We start from the raw sequence: 6000 nt of genomic DNA on the forward strand, positions 1-6000 counted from the left end.
GCTTGCAAGATGGTCAACAATTTTCTTGGATCCAATTCAAAGCTGCATGCACCCTCCGCTTCGGACCACCCCGGAGCATCAACCCGTTAGGAGAGCTGGCAAACCTCAAACAACAGGGTCGGGCTGTCGATGACTTCATTGATGATTTTCAGCTCTTGCTCGCACGGGCTGACAATGTCTTGTACTCCCAGCAGGTAAACTTATTCACTGCCGGCTTGGATGAGATCCTACGCATTGATGTTGAACGACTGAGACCTGATAAATTGATGAAGCCATTAATATTGCACGAGATTATGCTCATAAAGGCACCCTGCATCGTCCTACTCCCTCCCGGAGGCCTTTCCCACCACAAACTCCACCGAGCAGCGCCATTACGGTACACCAACAGCCACTGGGGCAGAATACCACACAGTCTTGACCGCTGCGACCGAAGAAGCTTTCCCCGGCTGAGATGCTGGAACGGCAAAAACTGGGCCTTTGCTACAACTGTGATGAAAAATGGATTAAGGGCCATCGTTGCAAGCGCCACTTATATATGCTGGGAATTATTGAGGATGAGGAAGATGACGTGGATAATTTTCTGGAGGACTTGGAACTAGAAATCTCTCTCCACGCTATCACCGGCATAAACCATTCCCAAACAATGCAGATTCGTTTGATGGTTGCTGGTTCACCGATCATTGCCTTGGTTGATTCTGGGAGCACTGATAATTTCATCAATATCGCCACTGCCCACCGGCTTCATTTGCCTATCACCCTCGCACTGGTTTGCATGTTGTTGTAGCTAATGGCGAACGCATGCCTAGCTCCGGAATCTGCCAGAACATGTTTTTACAGTATGATTCCATCTCCTTCATTGAAAACTTTTTTGTCATCCCTTTAGCAGGAGTGGAGTTGGTATTGGGGGTCAAATGGTTGCGCACATTGGGCCCTATTTGGTGGAATTTTGAAACAATGCAAATGCACTTTACGTGGCAGGGGACCGATGTGGTGCTTTCTGGGATTTCAGGTTCTGGTCACTCGTCTTTGCACCTCCTTCACCAGCCCCTCACTGAAACAGTAGCAATGGATTCACTCCTTGACCACTTTGCATAAGTTTTCGGCACCCCTCAGTGTCTCCCGCCCTCTCGCAGTTGTGACCATAGGATTGTACAGGTGCAGGGAACTAATCCCGTGGTTGTCCGACCATATAGATATCCTCACCTTCAAAAAGATGAAATTGAGCGACAGTGCAGTGACATGCTCCATTCGGGGATCATTCGACCAAGCAGATCTCCGTTTTCTTCTCCGGTCCTCTTAGTCCGGAAACAGGACCTCTCTTGGCGCTTTTGTGTGGATTATCGAGCGCTTAACGCGAACACCATCAAGGACAAGTTCCCAATACCCACCATTGATGAATTGTTGGATTAGCTCCACGGTTCAAAAGTGTTCTCCAAATTGGATTTGCATTCCGGCTACCATTAGGTTCGTATGCACCCGGAGGACATTGCTAAGACAGCTTTTCAAACACATCATGGCCACTTCGAGTTTCTCGTAATGCCATTCGGCCTCTCTAACGCGCCATCCACTTTCCAAGGACTTATGAATGAGGTATTCGGACCTTATTTGCGTAAACTTGTGCTCGTAATTTTTTATGACATCTTAATCTATAGCGCGACATGGGTTGAGCACATTCAACACCTCCGCCTAGTACTGCAGTTGTTACAAGACAACACGTTATACCTCAAACGTCCTAAATGCATTTTTGGAGATCACCAAGTTAGTTACCTTGGACATGTGATCATTGACAATGGCGTTGCTGCAGATCCTAGAAAAATTCAGGTTGTTCTAGATTGGCCTACTCCGTCCACACTCACTGCCTTGCGGGCTTTCTTGGGCTTGGCTGGATTTTACCGACGATTTGTAAAAGATTATGGGGTTATTGCTGCGCCCCTGACCAACCTCCTACGCAAGCATTCCTTCAACTGGGACAATGATGCAGACGCTGCATTCGTTACTCTTAAAAGGGCTTTGTCTTCAGCTCCGGTTCTTTGCCTCCCTAACTTTGCAATAATTTTTGTAGTAGAATGTGATGCCTCCGGGGTGGGCATAGGCGCTGTTCTGCACCAAGACGGGCACCCTATCGCTTATTTCAGCCGCAAGTTGGCTGATCGGCACCTGAAATTACTAGCCTATGAGAGGGAACTCATTGGCTTGTCTCAGGCTGTCCGCCATTGGCGCCACTATCTGTGGGGGAGGGAGTTCGTCATCAAAACGGACCATTATAGCTTGAAATACCTGCTGCAACAACGACTCACTACCTCCCCGCAACAGCATTGGATGAGCAAACTTCTCGGATTTGATTTCAAGGTGGAATATAAGCTGGGGAGGCTTAATGTCATGGCAGATGCCCTCTCGCGGCGGGACGAAGAGCCTAGCACTCTGTTTGCCATCTCGTGCCCATGTACCTCCCTTTTACAGGACATTCGGGATGAGCTCGCACAAACTCCCAAAGGGCGTGCATGGTAGCCCGCGCAGCAGCTGACTCTACCAGTGTTTGGACTGTTCGTGATGGTCTTCTGTTTAAAGGAACTAAACTGGTTTTGATTCCATCTTCTAAGTTTATTCCAGTTGTGCTATCCGAAATTCATGGCTCCACTCATGAGGGTGTTCAGAAGACGATCCATCACATCCGGAGGGAATTTTATTGGCCTAAGCTTGCTGATTCTGTGAGGGAATTCATTGCCCAGTGCACCATCTGTCAGCAACACAAGTGGGAGAACACACACCCCTCTGGGTTGCTACAGCCGCTCCCTATTCCGGAGCAGATTTGGTCAGAGGTTTCCATGGATTTCATCGTTGGTCTGCCGAAGGTCCAGGGGAAGTCAGTGATCCTAGTGGTTGTTGATCGTTTGTCTAAATACGCTCACTTCTTCCCGTTGGCTCACCCGTATACAGCATCTTCTGTAGCATCCATCTTCTACGCCAATATTGTTAAATTGCATGGAATTTCAGAGAGTATAGTTAGTGACCGTGACCCATCATTCACAAGCTTGTTTTGGAAAGAACTTTTTCAGCTCTGTCGCACAACGCTGTCCTTTTCATCTGCGTATCACCTGCAATCTAATGGCCAAACGGAGGTGGTAAATCGCACAATCGAGATGTACTTGTGGTGTCTTGTGACCAGTTATCTAAATCGTTGGGTGGACACTCTTCCGTGGGCAGAGTATTGCTATAATACTTCATTTCACTCTACCCTCAAGACTACTCCATTTCAGATGGTCTATGGTCGCGCTCCTCCTCGCCTAATCCCTTTCGAACCAGGAACGACGAAAGTGGCTACTGTGGATGACCTCCTGCAGATGCGAGACGAGATTTTGACCCATGCGCGTCATCACCTTCAAGAGGCTCAGGTTCGTATGCGAGAGCAATATGATAAGCATCACAAGGAGGTAAACTTTGAGCCTAATCAATGGGTTTGGATTCGTCTCCAACACTACAGGCAGCATTCTCTTGCCCGTAGGAAATTCCATAAGCTGTCTCCAAGATGGTACGGGCCCTATAAAATTTTACAACGCATTGGTCCTGTGGCATACAAAGTAGAACTGCCTGAGAATTGCAGAATTCATAATGTCTTTCATGTCTCTAAACTGAAGGCTTTCGTGGGTGATCCTCCTTCGCAGCTTCCGACCTTGCTACTAATCACGGATGGTCGACTAGTCCTCCAACCTCAGAGGGTTCTGCGCTCTAGGCTCAATCGTGGTTCACCGGAGATTTTAGTTGTTTGGAAGGGTATTTCAGCAGATGACGCCACTTGGGAGCAACTGCATGACTTTAAGCTCCAGTTTCCTTCTTTCAAGCTTGAGGACAAGCTTGTTGTCCAAGAGGGGAGTAATGATGCGTTCTTTGGAAAGGCATATCAGCGCCGGATTCAAAATCGCATGGAAGATATGTAGGCAGCAAACTAAGGGAACAAATCAATATGATCTTTTTATTTCCTTTGTTAAGTGAGTTTATTTTAGGAAGACAATATTCTGCCTTCCTTTTGAATTATGTACTAGCTTTGCTTAGTTTGCTATAAGTACCAGACTCTTAGAGAGTGAATAAATCAAGCATTGAAGTTTAAGAAATTAAGGAGCCGGAAACTCCAGAAACTCCTTATATCTTTACATTATATTCCCAACCCCCTACTCTGCAACTTTCATTCTTCCTTCCATACACCATAACCAAGTCTGCCTCTTCACAAACCCCAGCTTCTCCCCCATTGACGAGAGCTTTTTGCCGAGAACATAACACGAGATCTCTCCATTGAAAACAACTTCTGCCATTAAAGTCCGTTTGGTTCGTACATACCAAGTGGCAGAGAGGAGGGGCAGGGATTCCATCAAATCCAAAGAGTGTATATTTCACGATGAACAGGTGTTTTCTTAGTGTACATAGCTGAAAAATACAAATGAGAAACATTAGCTGTAAAACAAGGTTGATGAACATGAGAATCAATTTGTGTAAAACTGGTATTTTTCTCAGTTTTTTTTTGGTTATTTATTTGTTTTCAATCTTTTTCTATTTATTGGACCTAACATTGTAAATAAAAAAAAAAAAAAAAAAAAAAAAAAAAAAAAAAAAAAGAGAAATAATATTCGTAAAATTGCTATTTTTACTAGCTTTTTCTCTGTATATTTTTCTTTTTTGTTAATACTTTATTTGCAATCTTTTTTATTTTTTTTATTCACTGAGAACCTAACAGTCTATATAGAACAAAAAATACAAATGAGAAACATTATGTGTAAAACAAGACTAATGAACATGAGAATCAATGTGTAAATAACTAAATACAAGACTGATGAACAAAAAATACAATGAGAATGAAACACTGTGTAAAAATGCTATTTTTAATAGCTTTTCCTATGCTGATTTATATTTTGTTTCTGTTAATAATTTGTTTTCAAACTTTTTTATAGTAGAGGAACCTAACATTGTACATACAAAATAAAAAAATAAAAAAATACGAGAAACAATATGTGTAAAAATGCTATTTTTACCAGCTTTATTTGTGCTCATTTATATTTTTTGTTATTGTGAATAATTTGTTTTCAATATTTTTTCTATTCAGGGAACTTACCTACATGCTCATATATCTAAGGAGCATGTTGGTAAGTACCTTAAGGTCTTCAAAGAGGGAAAAGTTTATGCTATTAAGAATTTCTTGGTGATAACTGATTTTTTTAGTTATAAGACCAACACTCATCGTTTTATGTTGAAGTTTAATTATTCTACTTTGGTAAAAGAATACAAGAATGATGAATTTCCTAGACATATGTATTGTCTGAAATCTTTTTCAGATTTGAAACCCATTCTGATAATAAGGAGCTGGCGATTATTGGATCCCATGCGAAGATTGCTGACATCGAAGGCTATCTTGACTGGTCTTATCTTTCTTGCAAGTCAAAAGGTTGTAATAAAAAACTTGTCCCCAAGAGTGGGCTATATTCATGTGACAAGTGTAGCATAATTTGGGCTAAAAGGGTTTGGAGGTATAGGTTGAAAGTTAAGGTGGTAGATATTAATGGAAATGCCTTTGGGACAGGAATGTGTTTATGGGATGAGAGCTGTAGAATTGAAAGCCTTATACCCAATAGAGGTGGCCACGGGCCGGTTCAAGATCGAACCAACCCTGAATTGGCCCGGAAAAAAGTGGGCATGGACCTTACTGGGCTTGAGTCGGGCTTAGCTCGAATCGGAACCTCCTTGTTAAGGGTCGATTCAGGTCCTTTTAAAAAAATTCGAGGCCCAGCATGGAATCGGCCCATGGCCCAGGCATGAGCCCAGCCTAGGCCCGGGCAAACATAGCCATGGCAGCAAAGCATGCCAGCTTTGGTTCCATGGCTAAATGCCTAAAATTCTAAAAAAAAAAAATAGTAATTTTGATTGTGGCAGCTAGACTTATTACTTACTACTCATCCCTGCAACGTGAAACGGCCAAATATATTTCGTTGTTGCATGTAGCCTCTGTCGGAGGCT

Source organism: Ipomoea nil, unplaced genomic scaffold, assembly GCF_001879475.1.
Source record: "Ipomoea nil cultivar Tokyo-kokei standard unplaced genomic scaffold, Asagao_1.1 scaffold1031, whole genome shotgun sequence".
NCBI lineage: Eukaryota > Viridiplantae > Streptophyta > Magnoliopsida > Solanales > Convolvulaceae > Ipomoea > Ipomoea nil.